General features: G+C 39.6%; 1 protein-coding gene across 2 annotated transcripts in view; it reads right to left on the bottom strand.

Moving 5' to 3' along the window:
- Cltc (clathrin heavy chain) overlaps positions 1-20,776 on the bottom strand; it is a 62,903-nt gene that overhangs the window by 39,384 nt on the left and 2,743 nt on the right. The gene's annotated exons all lie outside the window — the stretch shown is intronic.

Genomic DNA, 20,776 nt, shown 5'->3' with positions numbered 1-20,776 from the left:
TGTGGCATTTAACTGTTGCAGCTTAACTTCACATTACAACTAAGGAGGTTAGAGATGAAGTTAAAGGAAGAGCAACTTCTGAGTGCTGATGTTTATGGTTCAAGGGATTTATGACCATTATGTTTCTTGGTGAATTGTCAATCTTTGAACTATTGAACTACTCTCTTTTACCCCCACTAACTTAGCACATTTATTCCCCTGCATTAGGCTTCAGGTAAAATAATATTTTAAAAAGAAGAAAAAAATTTAAAATCACAGAGTTTTCAATCTGAAGAAGAAACATGGGCTAGCATGAGCAAAGCTATGCTGTGCGAAGAGTCAAACATGCTATACAGAAGCGGATCTGTCAGATGCCTCTATATAAGCAATGCCTTCAAGAAGTCAGTCTAGCCAGGCGGTGGTGGCACACGCCTTTAATCCCAGCACTCGGGAGGCAGAGGCAGGCGGATCTCTTTGAGTTTGAGACCAGCCTGGTCTACAAGAGCTAGTTCCAGGACAGGCTCCAAAAAACCACAGAGAAACCCTGTCCCGAAAAACAAAACAAAACAAAACAAAAAGAAGCCAGTCTAGAGAATTCTTTCCAGGGGAAGCACGTGCTAATGCAAAGGCCCGTGCAAATGTCTGAAGGAGCTACAAGTACTTAAAATAACACGGAGAGTATAGACTAATAAAGGATTGAACAGGAAATAAAGATTATACAGAGAGGCAAGAAAAAACGGCTTGCCTGACAAGCTAAATTTACCTCCTAAGAATCCTGAACTTACAATACAGGTAAAAAGAACTACTTAAGAATTCGGCAGCTGGAGAGATGGCTCAGTGGTTAAGAGCATTGCCTGCTCTTCCAAAGGTTATGAGTTCAATTCCCAGCAACCACGTGGTGGCTCACAATCATCTGTAATGAGGTCTGGTGCCCTCTTCGGGCCTGCAGACATACACACAGACAGAATGTTGTATACATAATAAATAAATAAATAAACATTTAAGAAAAAAAAAGAATTTTAACAGCTAAGCATGGTAGCACATGTCTGTAATCCAAACAAAAGCAGGAGATCTGAGTTTGAGGCTAGCCTGGTCTACAGAGAAAGTTCCAGGATAGCCATGACTACACAGAGAAACTCTGTCTTGAAAAACCAAAACAAAAATAAGGAAATTTTTGCTCTATATGAATAGCAGACACTACAGTATTTATTCAGTAAATAGTTGCTCTATAGATGGTACATCTTCGAAAGCAAATTAAGTATTTGAGTACGGAAGTCACCGGTGACTAGAAAGGATCTCTACTAGACTGGAACACTAATTCTCTGGGTGATCAAATCCTCCTAAAAGAGACTGCCTTAAGGGCTGGGTCTACTAGCCTAGACCAGAGAGCATTCCCATTCCCCTTCTCCCCCCATGGTAGTAAATTGTCATGGTGTAAATTGAGAAAAAGCCCTTGTGCCCCAGCTACATAGCTTCCCTTCACTGCACTGGCTGAGCAATGTTAGTTGTATTTTATGGAATTCTTTTGTCAAACTCTTTTGCTACAAATAAACAGGCCAGGATCTGAAATAGGTCCAGAACGAGCTTAAGAGCTTCTTTTACTTTCACTTCCCTTTAATTACTCAAACACTATAGTATAACCAGTTATAAAATGTAGTTAGCTCTAACTCAGACACAGCATTGAGGGCAAAGAGCCAAGCAACTATCTAACCATTAACGCACACGCAGCATTAAAGTGGAACAATAACCAGCTTTATAAGCTCAAGATATGCTACAATGCCAGGCAAATCAAAAGCTATATAATAGGTAACTTATAATGAATGTGGTTATAGTAAAACAGTATGAATCGATTTTTACTTCTTTTTGACATTAACCTATTGAGGGAGGGGGTGGAAACAGAGTTTATCTGTATAGCCCTGGCTGTCCTGGAACTCTCTGTATATCAGGTTGGTCTCAAAGTCACCTGCCTCTGCATCCTGAGTGCTGGGACTATAGGGTGTGCCACCACCACCCAGTTTCTACTTTTAACTTCAGATCTAGAGAAAGATGAATGCAAGTTGTCCCCAAATAAACAAATGGTCCATGAGTGGGATTCTGAGACAGTCTTTTCTTTGGATACAAGTTATCTACCTAGTTCCTGAGGAAGAATACACATCTGTTTTTCAGAATAGAGGGCCATTAGTCTCTCAAAAGATTCATGTGGATAGTTTCTCAGTGTTGGAAAAAGTGTTCCAATTGCTCAGAATTTACATAGCTATACATAGAAACACAGCACACTAGCTTCTGAATAACTTCATGAGAATTATGACACACACTCTCTCTATCCTAAACCTTCACCTACTGCACTTTTTAATTACAGATATCATTGCTTATTTTTTTCTTTTAATTTTTCAAAACAGGGTTTCTCTGTAGCTTTGGAGCCTGCCCTGGAGTTTGCTCTGTAGACCAGGTTGGCCTCAAAATCAGAGATCTGTCTGCCTCTGTCTCTGGGATTAAAGATGTGCACCAACACCACCAAGCATGTTTAATTTCTTTAGTATCTAAAAAAAATGCAGACTTAAATAAAGTGTTAGTCAGAAACCAAAATTAAAAACAAAATATTGTAGGGAGGAGGACACAGTGGCTGCTAAGCTGCAATGCCACACACAGAATGAAGCAGAAGGACTGCCAGACTACAGAGACCATGTTTCAAAAAAGCTAAACCAGAAGCTGGAGGAATGGCTCTGCATTAAGATAATTGACTATTCTTCTAAAGTATCTGGGGCTGGAGAGATGGCTCAGAGGTTAAGAGCATTGAGTGCTCCTCCAGAGGTCTTTAGTTCAATTCCTAGCAACCACATGGTGGCTCACAGCCATCTATAATGAGATCAGGTGCCCTCTTCTGGCATGCAAGCATACATGGAAGGAATGTTGTATACATAATAAATAAATAAATATTTTAAAAAATAAAATAAAGTATCTGGGTTTGATTCCCAGCACCCACATGTTAGCTCACAACCATCTGTCAAGTTCCAGTGAATCTGATGCCCTCTTCTGACTTCTGTGGGTATCAGAAATTCACACGATGCACAGTCCAACATCCATACACATAATACTTTTTCCATTTAAAAGTGGAAAAATGGGGCTGGAGAGATGGCTCAGAGGTTAAGAGCATTGTCTGCTCTTCCAAAGGTCCTGAGTTCAATTCCCAGCAACCACATGGTCGCTCACAACCATCTGTAAAGAGGTCTGGTGCCCTCTTCTGGCCTGCAGACATATACACACAGACAGAATATTGTATACACAATAAATAAAAAAAAAAAAGTGGAAAAATGGTGCCATGCAGTAGTGGCACACACCTTTAATCCCAATACCTGGGAGGCACAGGCAGGAGGATCTCTCTGAGTTCGAGGCCAGCTTGGTCTTCCTTCAAAGGAGTTCCAGGACAACCTTCAATTTCAAAGGCAACTCCAAGACAAGAAGCCACTACTCAAAAAGACAGTAATGCTAAAAAGTAGTTCCCTCTTGAAATCCCAGTACTTGTCTCAAAAAAAAAAAAAGTGGAGCCGGGAGGTGGTGGCGCATGCCTTTAATCCCAGCACTCAGGAGGCAGAGGCAGGCGGATCTCTGTGGGTTCGAGACCAGCCTGGTCTACAAGAGCTAGTTGCAGGACAGGCTCCAAAGCTACAGAGAAACCCTGTCTCGAAAAAAAAAAAAAAAAAGTATAGTCAGTTTGAGAATGACATCCCTGAGGGTACTTTGGCAGGAAGTATTCAGACCTCAGTAAGGGGCTTAGTCTAGTCTCTTGGAGCACAGGTAAGGGTATTTTTATAAGGAGAACACTGGTAATAGGAAATCCATTATAAACTGAAGAATAGGTCATATAACTAAATATTTTAAGGATAAAGACGAAAGGACTTGAAATACTCCAAATAGCTGAGTTTGGTAGCTTCTACCTGTGATCCTACTTACTTAGAAAGCGAAGGCAAAAGGCTCATTAAGTATAAGGCCAACCTGAGCTATATCACAAGACTTATCCCAGGAAGAAAAAAAGAGACATAGACAGAGACAGACAGACAAAGAGAGAACAAGAGAGCAAGCATGGAAGAGTGAGCATAAGAGACAGCACGAGTGAGAGCTTGTGTGTGTAGGCAAGTGGATTAAACTGAAACTAAAACATTCAAATATGTTTAAAAACACATTTAAAGTATGGCCATTTGTACTACTAAAAAGAAACTCCTCTTCCCTAGAAAGTCTTTCCTGGATGTTAGCAAAAGACAGGAACTTCAAGGATCCTCCTAGTTAGCAGGAAGGCACACTTGCAACCCCCTCTGTAGAGAAAGTTGGCAAGTTCTTTTCTCTTCCTGGTATCACCTGAGGCAATTATGCACCAATTCTGCTCATACTTTCCTATAATACAGGAAAGACGGAAAAATACCATAACAGTAGTGAATAGGGTCAGCCACCATTAACTGTAATTCTGGCTTAGATGTACCCTTAGAGTAAGAACACATAAAAGACTGCCATACTTGATAACTATGTTTAATATTTGTACAGGACTTAATCTTTCAAAATGTAGCAATACTGCTAAAAGTTTTCTTTTCAAAACAACCATAAAAATATTCTTAAGTCAGCTATAAAGGTGTAATGGTATATAATCGATGCCAGAGAAACTGATGATTTCAGAAGGCAAATCTACAAATTTGCATCAATTTTCAAAAGACCCACAGCAATATCCAACTATAGCCATATCTCAGTAGTCTTAGTTGACAAAACATTGCCCTTGAAGCTAAAGATATTCTACATTGAGATATGCTTGTCTGCTAGTTTTTGTTGTCAACTTGACACAACCTTGAGTGACCTCAAAAGAGGGAATCTCTATGAGGAATTATCTAGAGCAGGTTGTACTGTGGGGGATCATCCATATTGTTAATTGACCCTGTGAATGGCACCATTCCCTAGGCATGGCATAATGAACTGTTTAAGAACAAAAGAAGCTAGATGAGCAGAACCAAGCAGTCAGTATCTGTGTGGTCATTTCTCTGTGGCTATGAATGTGATGTGAGTTGCTATGTAAGTTCCTGCTTCCATTTCCCTCAGTGATGTACTGTAACTTGGAATTGTAAGCCCATAAGTCCTTTCCTCCCCTAAATTGCTTTCAATCAGAGTACTTGATCATAGCAACAGAAATGAAACTTAGGAAAGCTTGAAAATGTCAATTATGAAGACATTTTTTTCTAAACTTCAAAGAGCTGTTGTGGGAATCTAGAAAAAATGCATTTGGATTCACATGCATATAGTACAGCATCCAGTGGCAAAAAAAAGGTTCATTACAGTCCCGTAGTCCTGTGAAGCCATTCACCCCATCAGTCTCTCATTCAAGCAATTAGGGATATTTTTCCCTAGTACAATTAAGAATACATTTCCATTCTAAGTTCTCAATCAAAAATCAATAGGACAATGAACAAAAGCATACTAATTATCAACTGCTTCTTTCTGAGAAACACATGATCTTTGTAACCTATTATTTGGTTTCCAGGCTAGATTTTGGTTTGCCAAATGGCATTACTTTAGGACCTAAGCTTGAACTTAGCTTATAACCAACTCAAAGCTTCTGAGTGCCCTGGAATTACCCAGTTATAAACAATATGCACACCTCTCCTTTATGCATAAGGCTGATGTGGTGGTGGAGCACACCACTATCCAGCACTGAGGGGGCAGAGGCAGGGGAATCTCTAAGTTCGAGGCCAGCCTGGTTCCAGGACAGTCAGAACTATACACAGAGAACCCGTCTTGGGAAAAATAATAATAATAATTTCTTTGCTTCAAGTTGGATCAAACTGAGGGGGGAGCACTTCAGTCTTAAGATTCTGTAGTAACAAGATATAGTATTTCAAATTTCCCATACTCTAGAGTGCAGACATTTCCTTAATTCAAGACAATTACAGTAAATTTTATGATTATAAAGTATCATCTAGAATTAATTATTGTCTGGATTCACCATAAAGAGCCCAAATCCTGGTTTTTCCACTGAAATACCAATTTACGAGTTAGTATCTGTGTACAAACATTTGGAACTACAGTATCTATTCTCAGAGTTGTGAGGACTTAAAGTGAAATACTAAAAACAATGCCTGATGCCACCAGGCCCTCAGACACTATCAGCGCAGCAGAACTGTGGGCCCAGCTCAAGCCAACTGTCTTGCATTGCACTTTATTATCTGCTTTGTTCAGCTGTCCATAGGTTGTGGGTGTGAATTTCATTTCACCACATTGATAACAGCTAGAAGGCTCTCAAAATCTTCCCCAAGACTCTGAAATTTTCTTTCTTTCTCCCTCCCTCTCCTGTTTTTTTTTTTTTTTTTACAACCTTGCTATGTAGCCCTAGCTGTAACAACATAGTGTATTCTCCAGACTGGCCTTGAATGGGCAGTGAGGGACTGTGATCCTTCTACTTCCTGAGAGCTGACTGCAAGCATGTGTTCCCAAGTCTTTTTTTCTTTCTTTTTGAGAAGGAAACTATACTCTAAGACTTGTAATTCTGCTATTTTGCTTATTAAATTCCAAAGAACAGAATCTTCAAAGCCATGCCACATATTCCTGATAAGCAACCCTATTAACTTTTTAATAGCATACAGAACAGCATTACTAAAGTCTTCTATCAAAACTAATAAATGGCTCCATGTGCTGGAAGAGGAAGCTAGCAAAGCTAATGTCATTCAAGTAAACAATTACAATAAATTTCATAATTTCATTATGAAGTTCAAGTGGCATCTAACATTAATCGCTGGAATCCTCATAAGAGCCCAAATGTCTGGTATAGCCCTAGATTTTCCACTAAAATAATCACAGCCCAGTTAATATCTGTGTACTGTTTCTTCACTGCAAACATTTGGAATGACAGTACCTACTCTCAGAGTTGTGGAGACTTAATGGGAAATGCTAAAGCTAACATCAGGTTAGTTTTAAAGTTTCTTTCAACTTAAACACTCAAGACTAAGAAGGTCACTCCATTTTTCTTGTTCGTATACAAGAGCTGAGTGAAGCCACCGGTCCAAAGGCTAGATGGCTACACACCAATTGTTGCCATGTTTCCTGATCTGCCCATGCTCCACAATTCCAGGCTACCTTCAAAAATTCATCTTTAGGTTCTCCAAATAATATAGCTTTTTTTTAGAAATCTACCATTGAGTTTTTCCTTATGTTTCCCCTGCATGTATGTCTGTGCTCCAAGTACAAGCCTAAAACCCATGGAAGAGGGCAAGGACATCAGATCTCCTGTAACTAACTAGAGCTGTAAGCAGAACTATGGATGGCTGTGAGCTACCATGTGGGTGCTGTGAACTGAACCCAACTCCTCTGCAAGATCAACAAGTGCTCTTCTTAACTGCGAGGCCATCTTTCCACCCCTTCTACCACTGATTTTTAACATACCTTTCTAAAATTAGTTCAGAACCTTCTTACACAAAAGACCCTCTAAATAATTTTTCAAGATAATTGTGGGTGGAAAGATAAAATCCAAGAGTTGACATTAAAAAACAAAAATAAAAAACTGGTAAGAAGGAAAAGCTGAGATGATTCAGTGGTTAAGAGCACTGCTGTTCTTCTGTAGGACCTGGGTTCAATTCCCAGTGCCCAAATGGTGGTTCATATCATACACAACTCCAGTTCTAGAGGATTCAATGGCCTCTTCTGGTCTCCACAGGCACCAGACAGGCAACTAATGCTCAGCTCTATGTGAAGACACAACAATCACGCGTACTAAAAAGAGGGGGCAGTTATTTCTTTTTAAATGATTTATTTTTATTTTGTGTGCATTGGCGTTTTGCCTACACTTATGCCCATATGAGGGTGTCAGGTCCCCTGGAACTGGAGGTACAGACAGTTGTGAATTGTCATGTGGGTCCCCTGGAAGCACAGCCAATGTTCTCAATCACTGAGCCATCTCTCCAGTCCCTATTTCTTAATTTCTTATAGAAGAAAGCTAACTAAAAGGTAGCAAAATGGAGTCGGGCGGTGGTAGCACACATCTTTAATCCCAGCACTTGGGTTGCAGAGGCAGGTGGATTTCTTTGAGTTCAAGGCCAGCCTAGTCTACAAGAGCTAGTTCCAGGACAGCTAGGCTGTTATACAGAGAAAGCCTGTTTCAAAGAAAAGAAAAAAAAAGTGGCAAAATAAATTGGCCACATGGCTCATCAAAAAGGTTCTTGCCATCAAGCTTAAGAATTAGAGTTTGATTCTTTGACCAACATGGCAGAAAGAAAGAACTCATTCCCACAAGTTGTCCTTCAATATCCATATACATGTCACTTCACAATGCACATATACACATAAATATATAAATCCAAGTTTTAAGTGGTGAAGTGTAGGGTATAGTGTAGTAATCTCAGTGCACAGAAGGCTGAGACAGGAGGATCAAGGCTGGGGGCCACTGTGAGCTTCTGCACAGTAAGCCACTCTCCCAAATGTGGAAAGACAAAATTCTTCTAAACATAGACAACCATCACACTATTGCTTCAGGAGAAAAAAAAATGGATGCTAAAACTAATATTTTAAGGAGAAATGGGAATCTGCAGACTCAACATTATCTTCCCCAGAAGATAACTCCAGAGGCAGAAAACTCAGCTCCAACTTTCATCAAGTTGTATCACAAGCAATAAATCGAACTGATGGCATATGCTTCCCACTTTAATGACACTGTGCCCAAATTAGACAACTCCAATCACAACCTAGTAGTTGGGCTCAAACTGAGGAACATTTCAAAAAATTATACACAACTACACCTTTCTAAAAATGTCATGAAATACAGCATATTCTAGATATAAAAAATTTAGAGGCAAGTAGGACCACTAAATGCAACTGTTGTTTGAGTTATATTTTGACAGTCAACAGCATTGGAAAAACTGGTTAAATCCGAGTAAGACCTGAACTAAGCAAGTTCTGTTAATTCCCCGCTTTCTAAAAACTCTAACTGTACTGACTTAGCACACCACACAGGATTTTAGGGAGTTATTTTAGGTAGTTCTGTCTTTATCGTGACCAAGCTCTAGAACTATAGCTTGTTTGTTGCAGACTGTTTGTCATTCTACCATTTCCTAAGTAAACTTTGCCGGGACAATTGCTTTGTTTTTGTTTTCTTGAAGAGATCAGGAAAACCTTGGTAAGACAAGGGACCAGGAAACTGGTAGAAGTAAACCAGTGCCAGCATACATAGTTTGGTTAAAAGGGTGAACACACTGCTAAAGGACCACATGAACCATAAACACAATCTGGTAATACGCACACAGAACAAAATGCTAACAAAAGGCACACAACCAAACAAAACCACACTACGTCAAATAATAAGAGACAATTCCCCCACTAATACAATGGCTCAATCTCTGCCATCACTTGCAACTGCAGTTGTGCCTATTAAATAATAGGTTTGCTCTGCTTCATCCACCCAGCAGTTTTTACATGAATCACAAATCATCTTCTCTACAAGCACACCCAAGGAAGATGTATCCCACTAAACACCTAGCAAACTTGGAGCAGAGCTCTTTAGCAGCCACATCAGCTAAAAACTCATGAGTCCTAAGTAATGCTGTCAGAAACACAAGCTTCCTATTTTTTTTTTTTTTGGTTTTTCGAGACAGGGTTTCTCTGTTGTTTTGGAGCCTGTCCTGGAACTAGCTCTTGTAGACCAGGCTGGTCTCGAACTCACAGAGATCCGCCTGCCTCTGCCTCCCAAATGCTGGGATTAAAGGTATGCGCCACCCCCACCCCCCCCCCCCCCCCAAAAAAAGAAAGCTTGTGTTTCTGATAGCATTACTTAGGACTCATGTTTCACAATTATTGCTTGGCACCACACTTTTCAGATCCTTCTTCATTGTTTCATCTGAACTGAGATGACGTCAGCAAGCATGAGCTACTGTGTTCCAGACAAAGCTATTTTCTCAATGCTCTATATACGTTTCTGCTAATTCTTCTAACAAGGAAGGAGTTATTAAGAAGGAGCCACCAATTTAAAGGTCAAAGTTTTAGAGACCTACAGTTGTTCTATAGTCATTATTCTACCATTACTTCCCTATTACAGATATTTTTAAGTATTTCATTCAGCCTAATTTCTTCTACAAACACCAAACGTCCTCTACCTTCCTCCAGCACTAAACACACAGGAAAAATGTTGAGCTGTCACTTCACTGGGACCTTCCTGGAAACTAGAAAGATCAGTGTCAAAAACTGCAGTTGCTGTAGTCTGCAGGAAATGAGGAATGCTGAGAATGCAGCATGCCTGAGTTTATTCCATCAACAGGATGCCAGCCATTGCTTTTGTTGGCTCCACAAATTTCAAGCAACAAACAAAACACTTTTAAACATTTTAACCCTTGCTGATCCCACACTTAAAACATACAGGTTTGTTTCTACTCCAGGTGAATCTTTGAAGGCATCACTATTTTTCTTGGGAGAACTTCTGACTCTTGGCAATAACTACAAACTGAATGCAATACAAGCGAAGCTCTACAGCAAGAGACAAGGACTGAAAAACGTTAGCTTGGTAGCACGAGAGTCTCTTATAGAATTGTTCCTACTTGTAACCTACTACTGACTGGGAGTTTTGTTGGCTTGTTTTGTTTTTCTTTTTCTGAAACAGGGTTTCTCTGTATAGCTTTGGCTGCCCTGGAACTTACTCTGTAGACTGCTGGCCTCTGCCTCACAAGTGTTGGGATTAAAGGTGTGTGCCACCAGTGCCCAGGTTAATGTATTGGATTTTTGTTTTGTTTCTTTTTCAGGACAAGAGTTTTTCTGTATAGCCCTGGCTGACCTGGAACATGACTGGGAATTTAAAAATGTTAAATTTGACTTATTCAAAAGAAAAATCCAATGATCAGATGAAGTACTGACCAAGCTCCAGGGATGTAGGAAAGTTTTTATGCCCAAAACCTTGAAGATGGAAATGGCACACCAAGATTACACCCTTTCTTGTATAAAGGACATTGTGTATGCAAAGAACACACCAAAGGGAGGGGAAGGGGCTTATTTCAAGGCTCAAGAATGTAAAATTTAGTGTCAACATAAAGACCCTCAAAAGCAGAGACAAGACTGGAGTTCAATGGCAGTGTGCAAGCGCAAGCATGAGCCCTGGGGTCAGTCCCCAGGGCTGTAAAAACCTTTCCTGTACAGCTGGGCAGACACCAGAGCTTCTTGGTATGGCTATCTGAAAACATTTTCTATGCCTTAATTCCAACAGTACGCTGCTGCCTACACTCATTTAAATTTTCTGCCATATGCTAACAGATCTGTTAAGAAATTAGATACCATGCTGTACTACTCATTTCTGCTTGAATTACTAATTTATAGCATAACAAATTTACCAGTTTACCAGGTGCTACAAGTTACAAAAGCAGAATCATTTTATTTTACAGAATAATTACGGAAATATTTATTTTCTCATGGCACAAATGCCACAAATCTCGAGCTCACATAATGAATGAAATTGCGTTCAACATCAAGAGTTACTGGCTAAAATATTAGCATTTCAAGGAGTCCACTGAGCATCTATTATTTGGAAACGATTTCTTTTCTTATTTAGTTATTTTGGTTTTGCAAGACAGGGCTTCTCTGTGTAGCTTTGGCACTTGTTCTAGACCAGGCTGGCCTCAAATTCACAAAGATCCGCCTGCCTCTGCACCTCCTGGGTGCTGGGATTAAAGGCGTGCGCTCTCTCTCTCTCTCTCTCTCTCTCTCTCTCTCTCTCTCTCTTTCTCTCTCTCTCTCTTTGGAAAAAGGATCTTAATTTGTAGTTCAGCCTGGCCTACATACTGAGACCTTATGCCTCAATCTCCCAAGTGATTTCCCCATGTCCATTTTCAATCCAGTTTTTTAAGTATAATTTTTGTAAAACTTTTACTTTCATTAAATTCCAATTTTATCACTAAGGAAATTGAAGGGGGGGGAGTAGATTTTAGGCTTTTAGGAGCCTGTATTCAAATTGTAGATCATGCTTTCCAAAAGAGGAAAAAACCCATCTCAGTAAGTACAGTCACTGGAACAGGTTAAAAAAAATGAACCCTGGTGTGGGGGAACACGTCTTTACTCCCTGGACTTGGGAGGCAGAGGCAGGTGGAGCCACACTGGTTTACAAAGCAAGTTTCAGGCCAGTTAGGGTTATACAGTGGGACCCTGTCTCAAAAAGAAAAAGAAGTATCTTGTTTTGTTTGGTCAAAGAGAAGGGATATCCTTCATGCTTAGAATAAATTTTAGTCTATCGAACTAATTTTGCTTCCTTCATATAAGCAAAACTTGTTTCCACAATCTAAAAATAACTTGTATTTATTTTGGTCACTTTAATTCCTAAATATGTAACCTGTTCTTGGCTAGGCATGGTAGCACATGTCTGTAATCCCAGCTCTTAAGAGGCTAAGACAGGAAGAGGCCAAGCAAGTTAGCACCATATTAGGCTACACAGCAAAATCTTGCCTTCCCCTGCCCATGCACACAGCAGAAACAAGACCAAACATAATATATGATTCTTTTATATAAAATAGCCACAAAATTAAGTTCTTAGTGACAGAAAGCAGATTACCGGTTTGCCAAGAGATGGAAAGAATGAGAGGAAGATAGATTGATTGCTCAACAGGTATAATTAACACCCAGGCAATGAAAATATACACTGAAGTGATATCACACTTAAATACTAAGTCATTCAGTTTTTATTTGCTTAATTATTTAGAAATAGGGTCTTCCTATAAAGTTTTGGCTGACCTCACACTTAAATCCTCCTGCCTCAGCACCCCCAGAGCTGAGATTACAGGATGAGTGATGAGTTTCCAAGACTGTGCCACAAACATGGCACCGAATGCTGTTCACATTCATTATCATGCTAAAACAGCTAATTTAGGTTTCGTGTATTTTAACAAAAACAAACAAGCAATCTTGAAAAGGCTAGGGAGTTGATTCAGAAAACAGATTATTCTTAGCAGGGGGAAGGCCCTGAGCTTTATTTACAACCAGCTAGCCAGCACATATACACACTAGCATCACTTGCAAAAGCTTAACCCCTTTGAAAGTATGAACTCAGCTTAGACAGACTTAAATTATTCAGTCACTTGACTTTCTTTACATACAAAAAAGTAAACCTGTGTTGGAGAAATGGTGCCGAAGATGAACATTCCTGCTCCTGCGGGGGACCAGAGATCAGTTCCCAGCACCCATGTTGGGCGGCTCACAACTTAGTGCCTCTACCTCCAGCTTCGGGGGCCTCTTCTGACCTCATGGGTACCCTGAACCTATCCCCTACTTATTAAAATTAAAAAAAAAAGGTAGTAACTTAAAAAATATTTTTTTATTGATTTTTATTGAGCTCTACATTTTTCTCTGCTCCCTTCCCTGCCTCTCCCCTCCTCTTCAACCCTCTCCCAGGGTCCCCATGCTCCCAATTTACTCAGGAGAGCTTGTCTTTTTCTACTTCTCATGTAGATTTTTACACATCCCATTTCAGAAACTTTAATTAACTCTGTTATGCTTTGAATGTATTCCCCCACAAAGTTTACATACAGGAAACTAAAACCCAAATCATATATAAATCATATTGTTGTAATGGTGGGCCTTTGGGAGTATTATGGTTTTGATATGTAATGTCTCCTACAGGCTCACATTTTCAGTTACTTGATCCTCAGTTCCTTGGTAGCTTTATGTTGGAATTCTGGAGAAGTGAGGGGGATAGCATCTGCTTCTAGCAGTCATGACATGAAGAGCCCCTTCCCTCAACCATGAGGAGTAGACATCTACTGCCATGATTTATCTATCTGCCCAAGAATATGTACCCAAACAACCATAGACTGAACCCCAAAACCCATTTCTACCTTCAGGTCACATTCACAGATATCTTGGTCACAGCTACACAAAAAATAACACAGAAGGTAACAAAGATTAGATGAGGTGACATTGCTCTAAAGAGACAAGTCCAAGTCAAGTTACTCTCCTCTTGCCACTTGATGCCTTCTGTAACTATGCTCTTACCAAATGTAAAGCAATGTTCTTGCACTTGTCACCTCCCAGAATCATAAGCCAAATAAACTTCTAGTCTTTATAAATTACATGTTCTTGTGTATTCTGTAATAGCAACAAAAATCAACAGACTCTATTTTCATAAGCATTTTTTTAATATCAGTGCCTTTATTAGTACCAGAAAATCATCTCTATCCCAAAGTGCTTTTTAAAAATCCATTATGGTAGCACCAAGCGGTGGTGGTGTATGCCTTTAATCCCAGCACTCAAGAGGCAGAGGTAGGCAGATCTCTGTGAGTTTGAGCCCAGCCTCCTCTACAGAGTGAGTTCCGGGACAGGCACCAAAGCTACATAGAAACCCTGTCTTGAAAAATAAAAACAAACAAAAAAATCCATATGGTTGCATTAGAGAAATTTCTCAGTGGTTAAAAGCACTGGCTGCTCTTCCAGAGGACCCAGGTTTGAATCTCAGCATTTGTGTGGTGGTTCACAATCATCTGAGCTCTCTCTATATATAAATGTACAATATATAATACATATTATCTATTAATAATGTTTATTAAATTTATTATGGTACAACCACAAGACTTTTAGACATGCTTCAAATTTCCATGTGCCTATCAGGAATTTCTTCCCATTTGTCTTAGGACACAAGTTATCAGGGAGTAGTTAAGATGTTGTGACATCCAACATTTCCAATTGTGAGAACACATAAAGAAGGAATTTTAAGATGTATAAAGTAGCCTTATTCAAATACAGGTGATTTCAGGCACATAGTAGTTTCTGTTGGTGTTCAAATAAGTAACTGTGAAAGGCTTAATAGCATGCAGAGTTCTGTTTTTCCAAACAGAGTCTTGCTATATAATCATGGTTGGCTTGGTACTCAATATACAAGGTAAGCTGCTCTCAACTTGGACCATTCCTCTTGCTACCATGTCAGGCTCAGCAAGGCTCTTTTACTGTAAACTCTAACTTATAGCTACAATAAGCACATGGGTTGAGTGTGTGTCTGTGTGCCATGACACCTGTGTGGAAATCAGAGAACAACTCTCTGGAATTGGTTCTCCCCTTCCACTATGAGTTCCAGGGACTAGTGAGTCATCAGATTTCCACAGCAAGCACTTTTTCTTGCTGAGCCAACTTGCAGGTCCTCAGGAAGACTCTTAAAGCAATCCTTTCCCAAAAGATGTTTTAAGGTTAAAAGTTAAACAAACTGCCAAGCGGTGGTGGCACACACCTTAAATCCTAGTACTCAGGAAACAAAGGCAGGGGATCTCTATGAATTAGAAGACAACCAAGGCTATGTAGAGAAACCCTATCTCAAACTCCACTCCCCCTACCCCTCTCACACACACAAAAAATCAAACAAACACAAATCCATCTTGTCTACATTTTGATATGCCCAAATATAGACTTGCAGAGCGGGGAAAGAGATGGGTTTTATAGACCATGTACCCCTTACAGGTTTCTTTTCACCTAATTCCTCATCCTCAAACTAAGGTCCATTCAAACTTCTATAAGCCTATATATTCATAAATTCTACAAGTTGAGCATGTGTAGTCTTTGGTGGTTTCTCAGATGAGCCAGCTGACCAGAAATAAATGAAAGCAACTGTTAACCAACTCCTACTTTTCATCTACTATGATTCCAGTTTCCGTAGATGAAGATCATCAAAACACTGTCATCTCTAAGACCCTCTAGTGTTCATCAACATTGGGTTCTTCCCTTCCCTACTCCAGAAATGACCTAGGAATAGAAAACAGGAAACATTCTGGCAAAACTTCAAGATCTTGGCTTCAATAACTGGGCAGACTGTAGTTTTCTCTTTCAACATGCCATGTATGTGTACCTTGAGTAGATAAGAGGACACTTCTCCAAGACAGGTGAGAAGGATTAATATTTACAAGGTCTAAGTATTATACCATGCACACAACCTATACTACAGTCTAACTTCACAGTTGCTGAGCAGTATGCTAATAAATGAGGAAGTTGGGACAAGCTAAAATCCTGACACAATCAAATAAAACCCAGAATGGCATTTTCCAGAACTGTACACTGCAGTTTAAAGTTTCAAGTATGTCGAAATGTGGTTTTAATGAGTTTTGTTCCTATTCTTGCAGAAATAACCGGAAAAGAAAGCCTACTTTATCTAACTTAAAAGCAAGCAAATAAGCAAATGAACAAAAACTTACCTATTAAATCATAATAGAAAGTACTAACATAGCTGCCTCCAAAGCACAACCCTACAGATCTGCAACCATTTTTGTTCCTATCCCTATTCCTATGATACTCAAGCTGAGCAAGCATATTTTACTCTTCCCTCCCTGATCCTCAAGTACAACAAGGTCTTCCAATTCAAGTTTTGCATTAGTATAAACCCCAAAATATGAATGAACATACAGTGATATAGACAACAGTAGCTTCTGAATGGAACACGCTCACTCCTGTCACTAAGGAAAAGGCAACAGTAAAGTCACAAAAAGTTCTACCTAATGAGGATACAAGTTAACTTGATCCTAATATATTCTGAATATTTTATCTGAGAACTTAGAGTATCATTTAAATAATTAAAGCAAAGAGAAAAAAATATTGGCTCACATAAAAGCTATTATGCCCCCAGACATGGTGACACATGCCTGTAATTCTAGCCCTTAGGAGGCTAAGGTAAGAGGATTAAGAATTCAAGGACACTTAGTCTACATAAGAAGAAAGACTCTATCTTCAAAACAAAACCACCTAAACTAAAACTGCTGGGGCTGGAGAAACGGTTCCACATTAAGAAGAAGCACTAGCTATTCTTCCAAATAACCTGGGTTCAATTCCCAGCACCTAAAGTGTAACTTTCAATTTCTGTACTCCAGATCCAGGGGACCCAAAGCCTTCTTCTGGCCTCTGTGGGCATTGCACACATGTGGTACACATACCTACACACAGACAAAACACTCAAATGCATAAAAAAAAAAAACTACGAAATGTATGAATTAAAGAACATCTCAGTAAAACAAGCAATAGTGACGTATTTTTTAAATTTTATTATGGTATACGTGTGCATGTGTGTATGTGCATGCATAAGCAAGGCATAATATGTATGTAGAGGTCAAAGGAAAGCTTTGAGCATTCAGTTAGATATATATTTTGTGAAGTCAATGCAGTGGGTTCAAGTGGTTGAATCAGGTGGCTAGACTTGCACAGCCAATTGCCTTTACCAGCTGAGCCACTTCACGGACCTAACAGTAAAATATTTTGCAGTTCAAACTATATAGACTATTCATTGAAAAAAAAAAAAAAAAACCTTGGGCTGGAGAGATGGCTCAGTGGTTAAGAGCATTGCCTGCTCTTCCAAAGGTCCTGAGTTCAATTCCCAGCAACCACATGGTGGCTCACAACCATCTATAATGAGGTCTGGTGCCCTCTTCTGGCCTACAGGCATACACACAGACAGAACATTGTATACATAATAAATAAATAAATTAAAAAATAAAATAAAATAAAATTTAAAAAAAAAAGAAAAGAAAAAAAACCTTGCCAAACTGAAAATATAAATATTAAAATCTAATCACCATCTGTGTGGCCCCATAAGTTTACTGCTGTAACTTCAGCTTTCCTATCTATAAAGTAAGGGTAATCTCATCTATCCATAGAATAAAACATTTAGTAAGTTTTTAGTAAGTACATAGTAGCTATTTAAGTAGTGGTAAAAGTCAATGGAGTTTGATTTTATAGCTCAAATCTGAGGGCAATTATCCAAGCTTTTGGCCATCCCTACAAGTTAATAACATTAGAGTTGATTAACTGATGGTAGACGCCAAGATTTATGATTGCCACTGGCTTATAAGATAACTTGCTTTCATGTAGTGTTAGCATGGCATATATGTAAAAGGAATTCGTTCTAGTATAAAGGACTACCAACTATGAACATAGTTCCCACTTCAGTCTACATTCACTTCACCATTACCACTAAGACCATGAGCTTGAGACCAGCCTTCTTGACTACATAGCTAAGATACACCCTATCTCTACATAGCTAAGATACACCCTATCTCCCCCACCAAAAAAAAAACCCAAAACCAAACAGCAAAAGAGTAGGGTGCAGTGGGCACAGGCTGCTCTCACTCTAAATGTATAGCAACTATACAATTTTAGCAATTTCTGAGCTTGCCTGGTCTACAGTGAGATACTGCCTCAAAGGGGGGGGGGGTTACACTAATAAAGGCCTGGCTAGTATTCCTGTGTGTGTGTGTGTGTGTGTGTGTGTGTGTGTGTGTGTGTGTGCGCGTGTGTGGTTTTTCGAGACAGGGTTTCTCTGTAGCTTTGGAGCCTGTCCTAGAACTAGCTCTGTAGACCAGGCTGGTCTTGAACTCACAGGTCAGCCTGCCTCTGCCTCCGGAGTGCTGGGGTTGGAAGTGCTTTTGTGTGCATCACCACCACCCGGCCCATATCTGTATTTTATTAGATGTAGTTACTGATATTTCTGAAAAATATCTGCCCTATGAACAACAATTAAAAACTATACCAAAGGGTTGGAGAGATGGTTTAGTGGTTAAGAGCACTGCGTGCTCTTCCAAAGGACTCGAGTTCGATTCCCAGCAACCACATGGTGGCTCACAACCATCTGTAATGAAGTCTGGTGTTCTCTTCTAAAAAAAAAAAAAAAACTATACCAAAGTCACACAATGAAAGCTCACAGATTTGGAGGGAGACACAATTTCAGATCACTAATTCTTTTTTTGTTTCTCTGTAACTTTGGAGTCTGTCCTGGAACTAGCTATTGTAGATCAGGCTAGCCTCGAACTCACAGAGATCCGCCTGCCTCTTCCTCCTGAGTGCTGGGATTAAAGGCATGCGTCACCACCCCTGGCCAGATCACTAATTCTTAATGAGTTTGAGGCCGGCTTGATCTCCAAGAGCTAGTTCCAGGACAGCTAGGGCTGTTACACAGAGAAACCCTGTCTTGGAAAAAAAAAATTATTAAATTCTATATATCAAATGTTCAGATACAAAAGATCTACACAGAAACAGCGCCCATAGTTACAAATGAAACAAGAACCCAAGATGCAATCTGTATTATTCAAATACATGGCCATAAACAACACCTCACACTGAGCTCTTGAAACTTGGATACTGTGACTCATTTTATATTAGTTTTAATCAAATAACTAGTAGTTGATGGCTGAATCAACTATTAGAACATCAAGTAAGTTGGACATGGTGGTGTATGCCTTGGAATCCCAGAACTAGGGAATCAGAGGTAGGTGGATCTCTTTGAATTTGAGGCCAACCTGGTTTACATGAGTTCCAGGCCACTTAGGGCTACACAGTAATACCCATTTTGAATAAAATTTTAAAGTAAACCAAAATGTTCAAAAATAGTAAAATACAATGATATCAAATTTATACTGATTACATGATAAAATAGTATTTTCAGTGCAATGAGTTAAATAAAACATGAATTCCATCTCTATGTTTAGTTTTAATATGGCCACCACAGTGTAAAAGCAAAGTGGCTCACTTTTTCTGGTAGTCAGCACTTGCTTCACCAGCCTGAGCCCTCCTTTGTTCACTGTTATCACATCACTGATCACACTTTAAACAGGTAAGTTTAAAGAGCTAAGATCAAAGTCCAACAGGAAACAGCAGCAGCAGGAAATCTGTGGAGCTTCTTGCTCTCTTTTTTAAAAGTTAAGATTTATTTATTTTATTCGCAGGAGCATTTTGCCTGTATATGCGTAGTGTCCTCAGAGGTCAGAAGAGCTCCTGGAATTGGAGTGACAGATGACTGTGGGCTATCATTTGCGTGTGAGGAACCAAACCCAGGTGCTCTCAGAGTAACAATCACTGGCCAGTTCCCTGTGTGGCATCTCTTAAAGGCAATCACTGCAGCAGTGCATGGTGGCAGGCCTAGAACTCCAACACTGAGGAGGCTTGAGTCAAAAGACACCCTGAGCAAATTAGAAGATACTGTCTCAAAAATAGATAGTTTATGGCCAGGTGTGCTGGTATGTGCTGTAATCCCAGCACTCTGGAGCCAGAAGCAAGCAGATCGCAGAGTTCAAGGCCAGCCTGGTAAGCATAGTGAGTTCCAGACTAGACTGTGCTATGTAACAAGACCCTGTCTCAAAAAAAGGAGGGACGGACGGAGGGGAGCAGGGAAGGAAAAAAAAAATCATTCCATGCTTCAAAGTACTGTTTTAGAACTCCTAGGTATAGGTCCCATTCTGACTATGGTCCCGAACACTACCTCAGTCCTCCTTCATTGTCAGTAAGAGAAAGGGCCAAGGACTGAGCAAGGACAGGAAAGTGCCTAACAACACAAAAGGGACGGTCAAGACTCTGCTGTTCTTGTCACTCTCTGGTCTTCATTTATCATCACCATGTCCCTAAAGATAGAAATCCCAGCTATGATCAGAAACAATTGTTCCAACAGCAAACTACCAAGTTCCTAACACTACAAATTTCACCACATTAAAATGAAAACTATAGTTTTACATACCTTAAAGTATTCCCCAATCTGAGCACAAGTATTTTCATTAAAATTAGCTAAACTGCTTAAAGCTGAGTAAGCTAACACTTAAAAAATTTTTGAAAAAAAAAAATCTGTCTGTAGTTGAGAAACTCTTTCCATGGTAGACTAATTCCAGGCAATGTGCTCTCCTAGTCCGTCTAAGCATTTACTTCATCCCAGCAAAACCCTGCTATCTCTTTGAAAACCAAAACCTTAGCAAGAATCCTACTATTCAACTCAGCAACATACTGCACGCCTGCATGTATGGATCAAAGGGAGAATAGAGTAGGGAGATTTGTAAACAAAAACTAAATCAGAATGTGCCAA

The sequence above is a fragment of the Alexandromys fortis genome, unplaced genomic scaffold (assembly GCF_014885135.2).
Source record: "Alexandromys fortis isolate MF-2015 unplaced genomic scaffold, M_Fortis_MF-2015_v1.1 scaffold_173, whole genome shotgun sequence".
Lineage (NCBI taxonomy): Eukaryota > Metazoa > Chordata > Mammalia > Rodentia > Cricetidae > Alexandromys > Alexandromys fortis.
Note: the sequence above shows the minus strand (reverse complement) of the source record. Positions and strands in the feature narration are given on the sequence as shown.